Below are 21,774 nucleotides of genomic sequence, written 5' to 3' on the forward strand. Positions count from 1 at the left end.
TTAGACCCTGACTACATCTGGAGAGGAGCTCCCAGAGCAACATCAGTGACTACGAGATAGAGGAATAGATGGGTAGACGCCAATGCAAGAATGCATCAACAACCTAAAAAACAATATGACAAAACCTGAACCTAGTGATCCTACAAATGGAGACCTGAACATCCTAACACAGAAGAAGCAGAAGAAAACATTCTTAAATGTAACTTTCTAAAGAAGATAGAGATCTTTAAAGAGGAATGAAATGTTCTGGTTAGAGTAATAGAGGAAAAGATTAAGAAAAAAATTTGATTGGAAGGAATCAAAAAATTGATGTGGAATTTCCCTCTGCATGCTGTGAATAGTTAATAAAGGAACTGCTTTGGGTTTATAGCAGAAACATAGGGGAACAGAGCTAGGTGGAGAAAACTAAACGGAATCCTGGGAGAAAAGAGGCAGAGGCAGAGAGAAGCCATGGAGCCACCGCCGGAAACATATGTGCTGAAACTGTGCTGTTAGGCCACAACCTCGTGATAATGCACAGATTAATGGAGATGGATTATACTAATATTTAAGAGTCAGAGAATATGAAGCTAGAGCTAATGGGCCAAGCAGTGATTTAATTCATATGGCTTCTGTGTGATTCATTTCTGGGCAGCTAGGACAAATAAGAAGCTCCCCTGCTACAATAAATCTCTTAAAGAAAGCCAAAAATACCAAGAAAAATACAGCTTGTGAAGCAAACAGTTCTAACAGCTCAAGACTTGAAAATTGAAACGGAGTCAATAAAAAAAACAGAAACCAAGGGAATTCTAGAAATGGAAAATGTGAGCACATGGACAGCAACTACAGATGCAAACATAACCAACAGATTACAAGAGATGGAAGAGAAAATCTCAGGATGAAAATATAGTACAGGAAATAGATTCATTGTCAAAGAAAATGTTAAATCCAACAAATCCTTAACACAAAACATCCAGGAAATGACCAAACCATGAAAAGACCAAATCTAAGAATGATAGGTATAGAAGAGGGAGAAGAACTCCAAATGAAAGAAACAGAACATATACTCAACAAAATCATAGAAGAAAACTTTTCCAACCTAAATAAGAATATGATTATGAAGGTGCAAGAAGCTTACAAAACACCAAATAGAAAGAACAAAAAATTCTCCTCACCATATAATAATAAAAACATTAAGCATACATAAAAAAGAAAGAATATTAAGAGCTACAAAAAAAGACCAAGTAACATATAAAGGCAGACAAATTAGAGCTACAAGCTACACCTGACTTCTTAGTGGAAACCCTGAAGGTCAGAAGGCTCTGGACAGATGTATTGAGGACACGAAAAGACCACAAATACAATCCCAGACTACTATACTCAACAATGATTTCAATCACTATCGATGGAGAAAACAAGATATTCCATGGCATGGAAAAAACAGATTTAAACAATGCTTATCCTCAAATCCATCCTTACAGAAAGTACTAGGGGAAAAAAAAAACTGCATCCCAAGGATAGTACCTGTATTCACAAAAATACAGGAAACAAATAACCACATACCATCAAATGCCAATGAAAGGGAATACACAAACACTGTAACTTTAAAAGAAAAACAGGAATTAACATTCACTGGTCATTAATATCTCTTAGAATCAATAGGTTTAAATCACTGATAAAAAGACACAGGCTAAGAGAATGGATAAAAACAACAGAATCCAGCCTTCCACTGGATGCAAGAAACATATCTCAAACTCAATGACTGACATTACCTCAGAGTAAAGTGCTGGAAAAAGATTTTCCAATCAAATGGACCTAAGAAACAAGTTATCCTAATATCTAACAAAATAAACTTCAAATGAATATCAAACAGAAGAGATGAAAAAAACCACTTCATACTCACCATAGGAAAAATCCATCAAGGTAAATTCGTAATCCTGAACATCTATGCCCCAAGTACAGCAGCACCCACATATGTAAAAGAAATATTACTAAAGCTTAAATTGCACATCAAATCCCGCACACTATTATAGGAGACTTCAAACCTCTCCTCTCCCCAACGGACAGGACAACCAGACAGAAACTAAATAGAGAAGTAAGGAAATGAAAAAATATCACGACTCAAATAGACTTAACAGACGTCTACAGAACAATTCACACAAACACATTCTCAGTACCTAATGGAACTTTCTCTAAAATTGACCACACATTCTATAACAAAGTAAACCTCAAGAGATTTAAAAAAATTGAATAACCCACTGTATCTTCTATAATTACCATGGTTTAAGTTAGAATGCAACAACAACACTAATTGCAGAAAGCCTACAAACTCATGGAAATTGAAGAGTGTTCAATTAAATCAACCCTGAGTGAAGGAAGAAATAAAGAAAAAAATAGACTTCCTATATTTCAACAAAAATGAAGGTAAAATGTACCTGAATCTATAGGATACTATGAAAATAGTGCTAAGAGGGATGTTCATAGCACTAAGTGCATACATAAAGAAAGTGGAGAAAACTCACACTAATGACTTAACAGCTCACCTGAAAGCTCTAAAACAAGAAGAAACAGACTTACCCAAGAGGAGTAAATGACAGGTAATAGTCAAAGTGAGGGCTAAAACCAACAAAATAGAAACAAATAAAACAATATAAAGAATCAATGAAACAAATAGATGATTCGTTGAGAAAATCAACAAGATAGAAAATCCTGTATCCAAACATATTAAAGGGTAGAGAGAGGACAGTCTTTTAACAAAATCAGGAGCAAAAAAGGGAATAGAACAAAAGGCAGTGAGGAAATCTAGAGAATAATTAGGTCATACTTCACAAACCTGTACTCCATCAAATTAGAAAATATAAAAAAATGGGTAATTTTCTTGATAGATATCACATACCAATTAAATCAAGACCATATGAACAATTTAAATAGACCTATAGCCCCTAAGGAAATAGAAGCAGTCATCAAAAGCCTCCAAAGCAAAAGAAGCCCAGTGCCTGAGTCTTTCAGGGCATAATTCTACCATAACTTCAAAGAAGAGCAAATACCTTCTTCAAGAGCTAATACTCCCTAATTTTTTTTCATACAAAAGAAACAGAAGATACATTGTCAAACTTTTTATGAGGCTACAGTTACTTTGCTATCAAAGCCACACAAAAACTCAATCATAAAGAGAGTTATATCATGAACATTGATGCAAAAATACTAAAAATTACTGGCAAATTCAATCCAAGAACACATAAAAAATCATCCACAATGATTAAGTTGGCTTCATCCCAGAGATACAGAAAAGGATCAACATATTAAAATCTATAATATAATTCACCATATAAATAAACTGAAAGAAAAAACACACAATCATCTCCTTAGATGCCAAAAAAAAAACAAAAAAAATTAGACAAATTTCAAGACTCCTTCATGATAAAGGTCTTGGATAAATCAGGGGCACAAGGAACATATGTAAGTATAACAAAAACAAACACAGCAAGTCAACAGCCAACATCAAATTAAATGGAGAGAAATTCAAAGCAATTTCACTAAAATCAGGAATAAGACAAGGCTGTCCATATATTCCATATCTATTGAACATAGTACTCAATGTCCTATCTAAAGCGATAAGACAACAAAGGGAGATCTAGGGAATACAAATTAGAAAATAAGAAGTCAAACTTTTTTTATTTGCAGATGATAAGGTAGTATACATAAGTGATGTCAAACTTTCAATGATTGAACTCCTACAACCAACGAACACATTCATTAATGTGACAGGATACAAGATTAACTTAAAAAAGTCAGAAGCCCTCCTACATACAAATGATTAAGAAGCCGAGAAACAAGTCAGAGAAACATGATCTTTCACAATAGCCACAAATAAAATAAAATTTCTTGGAGTAAGACTAATCAAATAAGTGAAGGGCCTGTTTGTAAAGAATTTAAGCCTTTGAAGAAAGAAACTGAAGAAGATACCAGAAAAATGGAAAGATCTCCCATGCTCTTGGATAGGTAGGATCAACATAATAAAAATGGGAATCCTATCAAAAACAATCTATAGATTCAATGCAATCCCCCTGAAAATCACAACACAATTCTTTACAGACCATGGAAGGACAATAATCAACTTCATATGGGAAAACAGAAAACCCAGGACAGTCAAAACAACCCTGTACAATAAAGGAACTTCCGGTGCCATCACCATCTCTACCGTCAAGTTCTGTTAAAGAGCTACAGTAATGAAAATAGCCTGGGATTGGCATAAAAACAGAGAGGCAGACCAATGGAATGGATTCAAAGACCCATTAATAGTTGATTGCTATTAATCAACACACCTATAAACATGGGATTTTTGAATGTATACAATAGAAAAAGAAAGCATCTTCAACAAATGGTGTTGACATAATTGGATGTCAGCATATAGATCCATATCTATCCCCATGTACAAAACTCAAGTCCAAATGGATCAAAGACCTCAATATAATTCCAACCACACTGAACCTCGTAGAAGAGAAAATGGAATGTAGTCTTGATTGCATGAGCACAGGAGACTACTTCCTAAACATAACACCAGTAGAACAGCCACTGAGTGCAACAATAAAGGGGTACTTCTGAAAGGGAGAAGCTTCTGTAAAGCAGGGGATACAGCCAATAAGACAAAAAGGCAGCCTTCTGAGTGGGAAAATATTTTCACCAACCTGCTTCAGACAGAGGATTGATGTCCAAAATATATAAGGAATTCAATAAACTATAAATCAAAATATAAAATAATCTAATTAAAAATTGGGGTAGAGATCTAAACAGAGACTTCTCAACAGAAGAATTTCAAATGGTGAAAAGAGACTTAAGGAAATATTCAACATCCTTATCCATCAGGGAAATGCAAATCAAGATGAATCTGAGATACATCTTACACCAGTCAGAATGGCTAAGATCAAAAGTATCAATGATAGTTTATGCTTAAGAAGATGCATAGTAAGGAGAACACCCCTCAATTGCTATTGATATTGCAAACTTGTACGGTCACTTTGGAAATCAGTATGGCAGTTTCTCAGAAAATTGTGAATCCATCCACCTAAAGAACCAGAAAATCTACTCTTGGTCATATCCCAAAGTATATTTAATCATAATACATGGATATTTGTTCAATTATGTTCAAAGCAATGTTATTTGTAATAGCCAGGATCTAGAAACAACATAGATTCCCCTCAACTGAAGAATGGGTCTAAAAAAATATGTACTCAATGGAGTATTACTCAGCGGCAAAAAAATGACATCTTTAAATTTGCGTGCAAATGAATGGAACTAAAATAAATCATCCAGAGTGAGGTAATTCAGACCTAGAAAGATGAACACGGTAAGTACTCATTCATATAAGTGGATATTAGCTCTAACAAAGAATAATAACAGAGAAGCTAGGTAACAAATAAAACTCTAAGAGAAACATGCATGCATCAACTGGAAAGAGCCAAGTTCTTCTGAGAAAATTGGGAGCTTGTGGGTGAGGGGAAGGCAAAAAGGAAGATAGAAGAGGAGGAAAATGAGAGAAATTGAGCGGGGAAGAAAATTGAGGGAACAGGATGGTTGAGACGAGAAGAACAGAGAGGGATAGCAAGGAAAGAGATGTCTTGATTGAGGGAGCAATTATGGGGCTAGCAAAAAACCTGACAATACAGACATTCCCAGAAATCCACAAGGGTGACCCCAGCCTTCAAAGTAATTAATGAGAGGGTACCTGAACCGATCTTGCTGTGTATTCAGATTTATGGCTGTTTTAAATGTCATCATAGAACCTTCATGCCACTAATAGAAGTAGATGCAGAGATAGATATTGAAGCCCTAGACTAAGCTTCCAAAGTCCGGTATAAGAGAGAAAGGAGTGATAACATGAACAAAGGGGTCAAGATCATTACTGGGCTACCCACTTAACCAGTTTACCTGAGCTAATAGTACTTCACCTACTCTGGCTTAACAGCAATGAAACCAGCATAAAACCAAACTAGGCACACTGAATGTGGGGCAGACTGCAGGCAACTGTCAGGGAGATCATGATTTATCCCTACTGCTTATACTGCCTTTTTGGAGGAATTTTGTCTTGCTCAGCCCAGATACTACGTGGAGGGCTTTGGCCCTGTCTCAAATCAATGTGCTAGACTTTGGTGACTTCCTATGGGAAACCTTACCCTCTCCAAGGCGTGGATAGGGGTTGGGATGGGGAGGAAGATGAAGGAAGTGGGAAAGGGGAGAAAATGTGAACTGGGGTTGGTAAATGAAAGGAGAAAGGATATTTTTAAATAAATAAGTAAATTTTAAAAATGAATGCAACTGTGCAAGTCAGAAACGGATGCCAATGAAGTGGACACACCTTTGCCAATTAAAAGGAATATTCTCTTCCATGCATAGAAAGAGAAGTAAGGTTTTCTTAACTAAGCTAATACAGGAGTATTATATACAATGGATGGTTTGAAGAACGTATCATTCTGTGAAGGATATGTATTTGTGCAGAAAATATGAGTAATGGCTTTAGGATGGTAAGTTTATTCTGAGAAGTGCAATGAAATGATCCTTAAATCTACAGTATGAAATCACAAATGATAGGCACTTACTGTAATGTTCACTGTGGTTACATGTATAATTGTAACCTTTACAAACCCTGAATGAAATGTCTTTTTCTCAGTATAAGAAACTAAACCTAACAGATTTGCCAAAAATCAAAGTTTCCATCCATCTGAGAACATAGTGATAGGGTCATTGGGCTGTTATCATATCTGATAGGCCACAGCTGTTACACAAAAGTTAATTTGAGCTCTGTTTTCACTACACAATCACTAATTGTGTAGCTAAACTGTCCTAATGTGGGAGCTGATAGAGGAACAACCTTCATTAGAAAGAAAACAGGTCACATTGATGCCAAGAGTCTGGAAAATCAAAGGTGATGAATCATCTCTTCCTTTTCCCTATTAGAAGTTGTTTGCCCAGCTTTGAGGATTGCTGGGGTGCCTGCTTCTGTTCCTCTTGCTTTCTTTACTTTAGTCTGTTACTTCCTCTGTCCTGTCTCAAGAGTGCTTATCCCTACAATCTTACAGATTAGGAAATCATGGTCAATTATCTTTCTCTTAGAATTCAAATAGCCAATTTTTATGTATGCTAAAGGCCTTCAGTATTTTGGTTTAAGCTTAGATAATTGGCATTTTTTCATTCTCTTATATCCTGTGCTATAATTATTTGGGTTACATATTAAGATAAAACAAATATATTCAGCATATTGTACATTCAATATATAATATATTCTTTGTAGTAGAGAATATATTTGCAGTGTTGGCAACATAAGCTGCAGCTTTTAAAGAATAATGCCTATGGAGACAATTTCCTTAATCTTCAGGTCAAACCAAGCAAGAACAAGAATGTTGACACAACAAACCCTCATTTTGTCATATTTAGGTAAGAATTTTTATTATTTATTTATTTATTTATTTTTGAGACAGGGTTTCTGTGTGGTTTTGGAGCCTGTCCTGGAACTAGCTCTTAAAGACCAGGCTGGTCTCGAACTCACAGAGATCCGCCTGCCTCTGCCTCCCAAGTGCTGGGATTAAAGGCGTGTGCCACCAAGAATTTTTAATTGCTTCTTCCAAGCATACCTGTCTCACTGGCAATAAAGATAATAAGTAAGCCTTCAAATATCAGCATTTGACCTATCTTTAAATATCTGTTTTTTATATATTTTTTTAATTTTATTTTTTTTTTTGAGACATGGTTTTTCTGTTGCTTTGGAGCCTGTCCTAGCAATAGCTCTTGTAGACCAGGCTGGTCTCCAACTCACAGAAATCCTTCTGCCTCTGGCTCCCGAGTGCTGGGATTAAAGGCATACACAACCAATGCCTGGCAAAATATCTGCTTTTTATATTTTAAAATATTAAACATGTATATAATAACATATAATGTAAATGGATATTTTAATCCAAGAAATTGTAAGTCTATTCTTTTTTAATTTGTGACTTTTTAAATTCTTTTGTAAAATTTTTATTGTGACTCCCTTTTGGAAGTCATAATACTGTCCATGGTGAAGTTTTACGGACAAGTAGAAACATAAATAAGAAATGTTCAATTAGCTGGACTGGGAATAGAAACATGCCCAGAGAATATGCTTAGAGACAAAAGTAGAATGCTGGCGGGGAAAGCATCCCAGAGTATGGAGGGCGACATGGTAGAATTAGGACAGATAGTGATGACTAGAAGAATAAGGGGGGATAGAACAGACAAGTTCAGATAGACTGTTGGGCCAGGGAAATGATAACTAAAGTTAGTGTTCCGCTCATTATCCATTCAAGTTTGATCAGTGGTTCTAAAGCTTCTGTGGTAATCACAGAGTATCCCTTTCAGGCCACGTGCATTCTAATGAACACATAAAATGAGGAAGTGACTCACCATATCCCCTAAGATGTCCATCCACAGGAGGACAGATGATCATCACACTGAACCTATGAATAGTCATCTATTCATAGTGTCCTTTTATTTTCACTATAGCTAAAACAGTTTAGTCACTACATATAAAATAACATCTACTTTGAAATCATTAGTTTGCAATAATTTTAAGCCTGTTACAGTCAGAAATTTTAATTAAATGCTAAAAGCAGAGTGAAATTAAAATTATATTTGTGGTTCTTTTTGTCATTTTTTTAATCTTAAGCTATAATATCAAGAACAGATTGATTTTTTAGTAGACAATTTCTTCTTTGTACCTTATTACATGTCACTGAAAATATATTGCTGTTTTTTCTGCATGTGACTGATTAAGAGGCAGAGTCTCATACGCTAGGTGTTTCCATGTAGTTGTCAAATGGCCAGTATGGAGTTGCTTCTATATATCTACTTTGTACACAAACTCTAGAGGTCAGATTCTGAAGAAATCACATTACCCCAATGAGATGTCCAACCAGCTTCTGTGTCCACATTTGGAAATGTACTGTTTCAGCAATCTGTTCTCTAACTAGAACTTATAATGAACCACGGTGATTGGAATACAGGGATCCTCTAGTAGCTGAGAGTCATAGCTGAACCCTTCATAACTCTGGGCTTGTCTAATTCACAAAGTCATCACTGCCCTCATGTTACATTATTTCGGTTCAACTCGAGCAATTTGTTTTACTTGCTATTGGATATTACTGTCTTGCTTGAACTATAACCTTGTGAAATATAACTTGTTTGATAGAATCTGCTAAGTATCATGAGCTTTCTGATTAACTCAAATTACCCGTAAGTCCTGCAGCTGGGCCTGTTTCTTCATGCGTGGCAGATCCCAAGTACTGGACTGGGTTCAAAGGAGGAGTGTATTTCTAGCTGCCAAATCCTCCTTAATTAGTACAGGCTTGGTCATAGTTTGTGGCTTCAGAAGACAGTTCCAGATGCTATAATACAATTAAAAAACTCTGAGAGACATTTCATGTATGAATGGATCTCTTTTCTGCCTAATATCATAGCTAAAGCTTATAGATTAACCAACCTGGAGATAGCTAATTTTATTCCTCATCTATTCCAGTATTATATTTGTTATGTAAGGTACACAAAATTATCTGCTCGATCATATTTTGACCTTATTCTGTGATTCTGATATTTTGATTTAGCTTATTCATGTTTACTTTCAGTGGTTTTCTTATTACATAGTGGAATAAGATTTGAGAGCAGTATGAATAAAGAATAAATGCTATGATTATTTTTCAGGAAGAATGAAAATAGAAGCATAAGTTTACAGGTCAACTTAATAAAAGGAAAGTAAAACACTTTCACCATTAGAAGAAACATTTTCTTTACAAAAATAAAACAAACTATATTTTTTTCATTATACATACCAATCCAAGTTCCCATTCCCTCCCTCCTTTCATTCCCTCCAAACACACATGAAAGCATATTTGACCGGTACGCTAGAATTAATCAGACCAGCTCAAAACAACAGATATAATTTCATAATAGAAAATGGGGAAACTCACAAGATGGGGTAAAAGTTCCATTGTCCAAAACAGGTCCAGCAAACACCGCGGGAAGAAAGCTAGGGCACCTGGTTTCCCAGGTTTTCTTCCCTAGCCCCAGGTGGCCACACCCTAGACAAATGTGATTGGCTAAGCTTCCCCATCACACACATCCCACCCCACCAGTATCCACTCTTCTGAGAAGGTAAGGCACATTGCTTGGAGAAGGTCCAAGGCCCTCCTACTATATCTAGGCTCAGCAGTGTATCATCCAAAGAGAATGGGTTCCAAAACAGCCAGTACAAGCACTAGGGATAAATCCTGGCCAATGGCCCCTCAGTCTTCCCCAGCCATATAATTGTCAACGAAATTCAGAGGGACTAGTTTCATCTGAAGCAGCTGCTCAAATTATGCCTGTGTAAGGATGCAGGGAGATGAACTGAGTGTTCACATGCCTTCTTTCTTTAATTCAATCTGTGATCCCAACCCCTGTAATGGTGCTGTCCACAAACAAGAATGGTCTTCTTACCATGAAATCTCAATAATAGTAGTTTAATCCAAGCCAGGGTAAACTCAACCTCCCTATGATATGTCTAACCTTAGATTCAGAGCTATATTCTATTTATGTAATGACTGCTGATAAAGGAAAATCTGTTTTGCCCAAGAATGAGTGGACTAATTAATTATAAATATTGAATAGTCAACTGTAAAAAATAGATGTAAGAACAACACTAAATGGATTCAGTAGTTTGCTTTTTATGTATTTATTTATTATAATAATAAAAGTTGGAGAAAACCATAGAAAATTTAACAAGACTAATAATCAAATAAAAAGAAAATAGCTGTAACAAAAATAAAACCCAAAAGTTGTTAGAGAGAATGTTGACTGTTTATAGAGAAAGTTGTAAAAAGGAAGTAGAAACATGGAAATAACCCTATTTCATTTCGTGTACTCAGGAAATTCTCAAGAATTAGAAATTTTAGTTTAAAAAAAAGGGTTAGAGAAAACAATTTAAAAATCATTCCTTTTGATCTAGTATCTTCTAATTTTATTGGACAATGAATGAAATAGAGAACATATGGAATTTAAAATAATAATTTGTGAGTGCATTCAGAGATGAAGGAAATATCAGAAATAAAATATTTGAAAGCAGGAAATGAGCAACCAGCAAAAAATCACAACAGTTCTGAGAAGAATGAGAAAAGAGACAGAGTGCTTACTTCTGAAGTGAGAGGAGACATCCAGAGAAGAACACAAAAGGTCTGGGAGGCGGCCACTTAGAAATGAAACAGAAGAAAAGGAGAGGGGAAACTGATGTTTAAAGTATGAACAAGGAGAACAAGAGTACATAAAATGAATCTGTATTTTGCTAATTCATTAATCTTAGAAGATGATCCCTGCTTTTCTCTAATAGATTTAGTTCTGATTCACTGTAATCATTATGAACACAGTGCAGAGACTCCTTTTTAAACTTACTATGCTGGCGACATCAAACTCATAGGCACCCACTATGAAGAATAATGACACTCCCAGTCAAAAGCCACAAAATCCTGGAAGAATACTGCTGAGGTATCATTTACTATCTTATGTAATGAACACCAAACTTCCATTAAGTCCAATTTAAATCAAACTGACAGGTTTCAGTAAGAATTTGTTATGACCACTAAATATTCTTGTTAAAATGTACAAGAAATAAATCTTCTATTATAGTTTAACAGCCACATACTTGAAGTGAAGTGTAGATGGCATTCCTCTTTTCCAATGAGCATATACAATTATAAAATAAGAATATATATAGAATTTTGAAATTTATCCCAGAGTATTCTGCATCTCTGTCTGTTCATCTATCTCTTTGTCTGTATCTGTCTCTGTCTCAGTCTATCTCTCTATCTCTCAACACATACACACACACGCGCGCACACACACAATTATAACTCATCAGTCTTAATGCTTACTATTAAAGGCTTAAAGTGTCATTTTTGCTCATTTATTTTGTTCTGGTTCTGGTTCCTCACTATTGAATGTAACAAATCTTGGTATTAATAATTCCACAAGTTGGTCTCTCATCGTCTGCAGCATGTATTCTGAATATTTTGAGCTAAAAAAATTATTAGCAAGAGCGTCTGTCTCTTGATGCAACAATCTGTCTCATTATTATTGAAATGTACAAATAGCACCAGTTCAGTCCATCCACCACTTAACAACACTTATTTGTATAACGTCAGTCTCCCATGTGTGTGCAAGCTAGTTGCAGGTATTATTTTGATGTCAATGAATATAAGTACTTCTACTAAATGTTCAGAACTTCGGAGACCTATAATTGCCTAGTGAAAGGAGTACATGCAATCTAGGTCATTATATTTAGTGCATTGTTATTTCAGAATACACTGAAGCATGTGCAGCGAGTTGCTCATTAATATCAGTGATTGACAAAGTCTGGAACTGTGCCTAGAAAAAAAATCTATCATAATGCCATTAAAAGAATAAAGATCAGAAAAAAAATGCTATTGTACTCAGAAAATGCATGCTATTTATTATCATTTGCTGTCCCTTAACTTGAAATATATTTTAATAAATGATTGACATAAAAATAATTTTAATTTTAGACTAAAATTACAAACTTTTATTATATTTACATGATCTATATCAGGACAATAAAATAAGTCAGCAAATATTCATAAGTGCAGAGAGGGACAGAAGACAAAAATATGTTAAATTTTATTACCCCAAATATGATCAAATTCACCAAACAAGTGAATTCCTTTATATTGACAAAGTGAAACATCCCAGAAGGTGGCTAGGGACCTAGGCAACTCGAGATACCACTCCTAAAAGCTCAGTCCCCTGTTCCAATGTGGGTCTCTGCCTCTGTTTTCATCAGTTGCTGAATGAAGGTTTTATGGTAATATTTAAGGTATTCATCAGTCTGTCTACGGGTGATGTGGGAGAATTGTCTGTATTCTGTCAATTACGTTTTAAAGGAAGTATAGGCAGGACAACAGACAGGAATTAGAGGCAGGACAGTAAGAACAGGGGTATTCTGGGAAGAAGGAAGCTTCCTCCGCAATCCTGCCCAGACACCTGCCAAGACAGGATGTGACCTACCCCGCTTAAAAAGGTACCAAGCCATGTGGCTAACATAGATAAGAATAATAGGTTAATATAAGTTAGAAGAGCTAATACAAAGCCTGAGCTAATGGGCCAATCAGTTTATAACTTATTCTAGACCTGTGTGTGTGTGTGATTTTCTTTGGGATTTACTGGCTGTGGGAACTGGACAAGACAGAAACCCCAAAAACCAGGCCCTCATGTTATATACAGGACAAGGACAGTTCAGGCACCCTCTCCTCTATGGCTTAGGGTCTTAGCTGGGGTCATTCTTGTGGATTCCTTGGAATTTCTCTAGTGCCAGGATTCTTGCTAACCCCGTAATGGCTCCCTCAATCAAAATATCTCCTTCCTTGCTCTCATCTCTGTCCTTCCTCCATCTCAACTATCTTGTTCTGTCAAGTTTTCCTACCTTCTCCCTTTCTTATTTTCCCTTCCACCCTCCCTACTCCTCCATCCCCATCTTCCCAACTTTGTATGACTTTCTGTTTCCCCTTTCCAGGTAGATCTATGTATGTTCTTAGTTTTCGTCAGCTTTGCCTTGTTAATTGGCTTTTATAGGACATGAACTAAATGCTCAATATCTTTTGTTTTAAGCTAGTCTCCACTTATGTGTGAGTATATACCATGTTCATCTTTCTGTTGTGTGTCTGGTTCCTCTCTGTCTGGGTGACTACTGCAGACTGAAACACTTTCCTATTAGTATAATTCTCATGGCCATGTCTCTACCTCCTGCCTGCTCACTGATGTCTCACCTATACTTCCTGACTGGCTACTGAACAATTGGCATTTTATTAAAATTAATTGAAGTGACAGGGTACAGACATTTTCCCACAGCACTTCCTTTTTGTTTAATAAACAAGAACTCTGAATTGAATCTCCTTTTTTAGCTTTTCTACTGACCATTATCCATAACAACTTGTAACCAACATTCTAAACAAAGGCAAACATCCATAAAAACACTTTTTAGAAATGTGAATACAGTTTTCCAGGCTACTTCCTGTTGCTTGGGGGCACTGATGATCTTATGGGGACCTAAAGAAAACTCAGAATTATGATCAAATCCTTACTGGAATATCCTCTGAGACTTGATTATCTCAGGCAGAAGTCTTTGAACTTTTCTTGATGTAGAAGTCAGACATCTGGGCCATTTTACCTATCAGAGATTTCTCAGGGGGAAATAACATATAGTATCCAGGCTCTCTGTGTATTTTTCATTGTTACATGGCTTTATTTTAACCTCTATTTCTTTTCTTTTTCTTTTTAATTTTTGGCTTTTTGAAACAGGGTTTCTCCGTGTATCTTTAGCTTTTCTGGAATTCATTCTGTAGACCAGGTTTTCCTTGAACTCACAGAGACCTTCCTGCCTCTGCTTTCCAAGTGTTGGAATTAAAGGTGTATGCCACCACACCCAACTACTCTCTTTTTTCTTTTAAGGACTTTATTCTTTTTGTCTGAGCCTACATATATTTTCAAATACATAGTAAACCATTTAGAGGTTTTCTTCATTTTTGACTATCTCTTTACTGTATATGTCTCTTTTTCTAACCACATGAGTCTTTAATTTGCTAAATGATATGGCTAGGATTAAAGCTGCGGCTTTGATTGCTAGATCCAGCAAATTTCTTACCCTTTTTTAAGAGTCTAACCTCATGGCAGTGGTACTGTCCAGAACCATGTTTATTGCTACAACTCTATGGCATTTCGAGGTCCCTGCCCCCATCAAAAAGTATGAAGTCAGCTTTTTATCAATGGCATACACTTAACTGTTTCATGGCAGGACCTTTTAAAAGAGCTGCAAGGTTTGGCAGCTAAGGCTGAGTCAGGAAACATCTCTTAAATGAGATTAAAGACCTCAATATAAATCTGACCACACTGAACCTGATAGAAGAGAAAATAAATAGTAGTCTTCAATGCATGGGCACAGGAGACCACTTCCTAAATATAACACCAGTAGAACAGACACCGAGAGCAACAATAAATAAATGGGACCTCCTAAAACTAAGAAGCTTTTGTAAAGCAAAAGATACAGTCTATAAGACAAAAGGGCAGCTTACTCAATGGGAAAAAATCTTCACCCTCTCCACATTAGACAGAGGGCTGATCCCCAAAATATATAAAAAGTCAAGAAATTAGACATCAAAATCCCAAATAACCCAATTAAAAGTGGGGTACACAACTAAACAGTGAATTTTCAGCTGAAGAATTTCAAATGGCTGAAAGACACTTAAAGAAATGTTCAACATCCTTAGCAGTTGGGGAAATGCAAATCAAAACAAATCTGAGATACCATTTTACAGCAGTCAGAATGGCTAGGATCAAAAGTAGCAATGACAGCTTATGCTGGAAAGGATGTGGAGGAATTCTTGCTGGTGGGAATGCAAACTTGTACAACCACTCTGGAAATCTGTATGGCAGTTTCTCAGAGATATATGCCTTTAATAAATTCTATCAACATTTGTTTATTTTAGAGCTTGGATAAGAGAGGAAAACTACAAGAAAACAACATGTATTGCAACAAATAATCAATTAATTATAGAGCAGAAGACAAAAAGCAAAATGATTATACTAATTTTCTGTGTGATACAGTGACTGCATATTTCTTGCTTATTCAAACCACTTTCTATTTCAAAATATTCTTCAGTTTCTATCATATGCATAAATGATGCTTTCATTTCTTAATAAATTTTCAAGAATAATCTTTATCTAGTGTAAAATGTTATAAATGTCCTTTGCAGGCTACACAGGTAAAGAGTTCATCACATATTCTAACACAGTGGAATGCTAGGTAAATCGGGTTTGGAGATCAAATAAATATACTCAGAACAGTTAGTTTAATCAACCTTCTCAGTAGGCTGTACGCTTCTGTCTAAAGTAATATTTTCATCTTACCTCAAATTTCTTGCATTTGATAAGAACTTCCCTTACAACCAATTTGAAGTATTCTTCTGTTTGATAGGTAGCACATTTCTTGGTATCAGCTTAAGAAGCAAAGCCAGTTCTTTCTTTTCTTGAGCTATGGACTTCATCTCAACAGGCTGTCCTTCTCTGCCCACCCTAATTAAGAAAACTGGCATAGTGAACTTTCTACAGATGGATCAACAGCAGGGACTATACAGACTGACTTCATAGGCATAATAGTTCTATCAGCAACTCACATCACTTAAAAGGCAACACTGCTTTCTCTACACCATAGGTTCCTGCCAATATCTCCTTGAAATAAATGCTCAGATGCTTCACAACTTTCTCCAGAACAATCTTCTATATGTAATCTTCTTCTGATACCACTGCCTTCAACGACTATGATATCTTTGCTCAGAGATAACTCTAAGCATCTTCTTAACCACATGTCAAAAATTAGCATTCACTGGATTGAAGGACTTAATGAGCAACTTTTGACTCTAAAACTTCAGGTGGTTTGAGTCACTATAAACTCTTAGAGAATAATTGCAGCTTTTCTGTGTCTTCCAAGTTTTTACACAAAGATTTTTTTTTTCTGGCTTGATTCTAGCCAAGCCACAGCTTTCCCTGTGGAGAAACAGTGGAACAAAACAATTATCCCAGTATTATACTAGTTACTGCTACCTGGAGTATATATGAAGTATCACATATTCTTTCCTGTTTTGTCTTATTTTCTTTTTCCCTTTCTCCATTCTTCCTTTATTTCCTCTCTCCCTCCTTCCTTCCTGTCTTCCTTTTTTTCATTACCTCACTCCCCAAACTCTTTCTTCTTTCTTTTCCTCCCTTCTTTTTCTTCCTTGTTTTGAGACACAATGAATCCAGCTACACTCTTTGTGTCCTTTTGCCCCTTTCTCCTGAAAGGTCATGATAAATTATATTGCTAAGGAGAGAGGTAGTGAATACTATGTGTGTGCCTGTTCTTTTCACTTTCTGTGTCCAATGGAAATAGCAACCGAGAAGCACTTGTTTTTAATTTCATTTCCATGGGAATAAAAGCTATAAATGTTTCAAGGCTTTTTATTATCATGACACATGTTGATAAATTCTAATTTTCAGTCATGGAAGTAAAAAAATTAAAATCTCATGAAAGAATTTAGAATAAGTTAAGAAAATCGAAGGTTATATCAGCCAAGTCAATTACATGCTTAACATTTAAACTATTTTAATTAGGAAAGTAAAAGCAATGGAAATACCACTCTACTTCATACAAACTCCAGCAGGGATAGAAAACTGTGCCTAGAGGTTGTATGCATAACTAGGAAGATCATTAAAACCCATGGGCTCAGTTTTTGCCTCTGTGTGTTTTCCAGCTCTTGCTTCCCAAGACCAAAATGCTGTCAGTGAATTCCTGAAACACCAAAGATGAATCATTCAGAAAATGCTGTTTCTGGCCAAACGGAGATGCTTCATCTCGGGCAGTGCCCAACTTTCATCATGTATAATGACTTGTTAGTACAGATATAAAATCTGACTCCCTTGAGTCAATGAATTGCTACCTCGGTCCATGGGATAAACAGTGATAGATGAAGGTTTCAACTTCTTTGCCTAATCTAATCTTTCACTCTAAATTTTCTTCTGAAACTATTTCCCTATCAACCCTTAGTGCTAAATTTTGGACCTGGACGGTATTTGTCAGGGAATTCCAGACAAGGCACACACAGTGTATGTCTGCAGACACCACTAATGAAATACTATCCAGCGATTGAAAGGTGGCAGCACTGCACAGAGCTCTGGATTTCTAAAACTGAAAAAAAAAAAAAAAAAACAGTGGCATATCACCTTTATCAATAATTAGAAATGGTAGAGAAAAGTCACCTCATGTTGCTAGTGTTCTATGAAAAGTCTCAACTTTGGCTTTAGGCTAAGAGTAGCTGGTATCATTGGGCAAGTACTGATATCAGCCTGGCCCATGTTCTTCGGTATGATTCAACTACTGTGGAACTCGCTATGCTCTACTTTCATTTTCTAAATATAAAACAAGATGTGATTTGGTAAACTCCATTTCTGCTAGGGACAAAAATATATAATTTATTCCATCCAGTTAACTATCCTCCAAGAAGACCTTTATTTTAAGCAGACATCATTATAATAATGTTCTAAATTATGAATATTTAAACCTTTTGAAAAATGTTAATGAAGTTGAAATTCTCACATTGCCCATACTGTGATATATTGCCAATGACTTTGATAAAGTAATAATGAATTGTTGTCTACAGCTTATGTGCAGGTGGAACAGCATACAAGGGTGACATATTCTCCCTTTTATTTAAGGATTCATTTCTTAAACTGCAGACATGAAACAGGTGTCATGTTATTTATCATTTATCTGTGAGTCAGACTTTTGGGAGGTAAAATGTGTGAGGATCAGGAATCCAAGGTAATCCAAAATAGGTTCTTTAAGGTTAATTCAATCTACAGAACACCCTGGAAAACAAAAGACAACAACAAAAACAAAAAGGGCAAAGGAAAAACTCTGATATAACTCTGAAGTTTTATTAAATCTTTTTCTAAATTTCTATTACCATTTTTTGAGGTATCATGAATTTCAAATCTTCCCAAATTTAGAGTATCACTTATAATATGCACTTATCTCAATTAATCAAAATGTTTTAAATTCTATCTTACTTTATAAAAAATTACATAAAGGAAATTCACAGAAGTTTCTCATGGGTTCTTCTCACAGTATTAATAAGTATTTAACCTAATTAGAATTGAGTAAAAGATAATATTTTTGAGCAAGCTTATTTTACAATGCACAACTCTTTTATTCAGTACTTTGATACAAGGCAAGATTTCTAAAGTTCTGATATTCTAGATTAGGCTGATGAAATCAGTTATGGTAAACCTTATATAGAAAACTAATGTAAACAATTCCTCACCTTGCGAAATAACAGACAATATGATTGTTTCAAGACAGAAAACACCAGAAACCTTTACACAATAAATGTCAATTTTAGTAAGCAGTAAGGATGGCTGGAGGGTCTGCAGCATCAGTTTGTGGCATGTCTCCAATTTCTCTTTTTTCCCCTTCATTTCTAGTGATTATGGTCAGTAGAATCTTTCAGTCTCTGGTCTTTTTTTTTTTTTTTTCATGAACAAGGTAACTTTAAGTTATTTATTTAGGCCATCTCCTCTCGTAAGCAAAGGGATGGAAGATCAGTGTAATGGTCACTGTAGGATACAAGGAAAGATGAGCTTAGCACCCCATGCGCTTTCAAGGTCCACAAAGTAATGGTCCAAACCAGTGCTGTGGTCCCTTGCTGCCTGGGGGAAGGTCCAGGTTCTCTTTACTCATCTTCATAGCCAGTCGGAAGTGGGTTCACACGAGGGTTGTGGAAGAGGTGTGGTTACCATCTCCCCAGGGGAAGGGCTTGGTCCTGATGCGGAGATGAGGGTAGGCGATAAACTCGGGTCTCTCGGGCTCTCTGTGCTGCGACTTCAGGAAGACGTTGAGCATGCTCACTCCCACCCCGGGCAGCGCCACGAAGAAGGTGAGGGCCTTCCACACGCGAGCCGAACCCTCCTCGCCGTGGGAGCCACTCGACATGGGCCGCCCCACCCGTGGGAGGGCCCGGCCCAGCAGCCCCGACACCCGAGTCCCGCACACCGACGACACCATCTTGGAACTCTCAGTCTCTGGTCTTAATCATGTTGATATTCCTGAGTATATCTTGATTGTGGAAAATTACTACAGCCAAGAAATGCCTGGCAAATTTGTACCTTGTCCAAATGTCTAGACTTAGGATGTGTGTTATCTAATATGTGTTCGTAGATTCAACACTGTTTTAGAATTCATGTAAAAATGGGAGCAATTGCTGGATCGGTTTTTTATTCCTATAAAACCAGGACTCCTTCTGTTAACTCCTTGATTTGAATTAGAAAACATTCATATATTCTAACTTATCTTCCAGCACATATAGTCAACTAGTCTCTTTATTATTTACATGACATAATTTTCTCTACTAGCAATATAGTTAGTGCCTATAATATGACATATAATTATTTTCTTTTTTACAATGTATATTAAATATTTTAACTCCCATGTGATTATTTCATTCATATATTATACAATTAAGAATATATATAGATGTCAAATGCATAATTCAAAACTAATTATACTACAAAATGCTATTAAACATTTGATATTATTAAATGCATATATGATTTTATATATATATGTATATTCTATGTGCAAATGTATATTTGTATTATATTGTTCTAGGGCAGGAAGGGGCAAACATGACACTCTGAGAGCATAAGGGTCAAATGAAAATTTTCTGGCAGCCTTTCTGATCATCATCTCCTCTGAGACATGTGCTCCAGGGACTGTTTTCAGATTGCCAGGTCTCACTTCAGGGCCTTTACCTGATTCCCAAGATTTACTTATGAAGCATCCAGTTGTAGGACAACTCTTTATGTTTTTTCATTCTTCCTCATGTAGACAATTTTACAGTTGACTATGTAATATATTTTGGTTATTGTGCCTTTGATAACTTAATGCACCTTTAGTAGGTAACACCCATAACTGACCTAACATCTTATAATTCAGCTTCTCAAATATTGAAAGTTTTCAATCAACAATTAAAGTAGGTATTGACAATTGAAGTAAGTAACAATTCTGTCTTTGTTACTTGCATATTCTGTAGTTCCTACTTTATAAATCCCACATTATTTTACTTGTTTAATTCTGTGTCCTTTCATTATTATTTGACTTTTCCTTCCTCCTTAATTATTTTAGATGTTTATTGTGTATGTATATGAGTGCTTTGCCTACACAAATGTCAGTGCACCTCATGTATATAGTGCCCATGGAGTCCATAAAGGCATCAGATCTGGAGGTCCTATAGTTACAAGTTTGGAGAGCATCCTTGTGAGTACTGCAAACAGAATTGAACCCAGGTCCTCTGTAAGAATAACCTGTGCTCTAAGCCTCTTCAGTGCCTTCTTTTTAATTTAAATCTTTCAAAAATCTTTGTTTCACAGTATGATAAAGTATTTCATTAATTGTAATGAAATATTTATGTTTTCTACATGAGAAATACTGATTGATCTTCTTATATTTTAATGTCAGAAATGATTAGTCATTCCAAATGTTATTTGCCTAATCCTTCTTTATTACATCTTCTAATACCAGAGGCAACCATTTCCAATAACTTTATATACTTACACTTGCATTAATCATTTCAATATGATGTAATGTAATTTGATGATACATATTTTTCCATATTAGCTGCACTTCAAAGATTATTTCATCAATTGCTCATATACAATCTATAGAAAATGCTACCATATTGCCTGAATTTTTCGTATTTCTCAATTCACAAAATTTTTCAATCATATGTCATTACCAAAATCCTTGATGAGATTACATTTTTAAAAACTGTGCCAATTGATTGATTGATTGCATTCAATTATTACCTTTACAGTAGAAATCAAATTTTTATTGCTCAGGTTGCCATATAATATACACAAAGGTTTCAACAGACCTTTATCATTCATCAGTATATGAATTAACTATTTCTTTGAAATCTTTAAATTTATATTAAAGGGCAATGATATCTAGCCCACAATAGTCTTTTCTCGAGGAGTGAATAGCTACTGTATTGTAAGTGCTTCCATTGTTTTTGAACATAAAGTCATGTGGAGCCATACACAGCAGAAAAACTATGATTATCTAATTATATTTTACACTGTCAAAACTGTGTTGAAATTATTATCATTGATATATTTATCTGAATTAATAATACATAGTTTTATATAATTATTTTTCTT

The 21,774-nt window shown here is 35.6% G+C and overlaps 2 pseudogenes; both read right to left on the bottom strand.

Annotated features, from left to right (window-relative positions):
* Window positions 1–6,286: 6,286 nt before the first annotated feature.
* Window positions 6,287–6,374, bottom strand: LOC126503172 (uncharacterized; annotated as a pseudogene).
* Window positions 6,375–19,103: 12,729 nt separating this feature from the next.
* On the bottom strand, window positions 19,104–19,627 carry LOC126503123 (cytochrome c oxidase subunit 6A1, mitochondrial-like; annotated as a pseudogene).
* Between the last annotated feature and the right edge of the window lie 2,147 nt (window positions 19,628–21,774).

This window comes from Alexandromys fortis, unplaced genomic scaffold (genome assembly GCF_014885135.2).
Source record: "Alexandromys fortis isolate MF-2015 unplaced genomic scaffold, M_Fortis_MF-2015_v1.1 scaffold_43, whole genome shotgun sequence".
Lineage (NCBI taxonomy): Eukaryota > Metazoa > Chordata > Mammalia > Rodentia > Cricetidae > Alexandromys > Alexandromys fortis.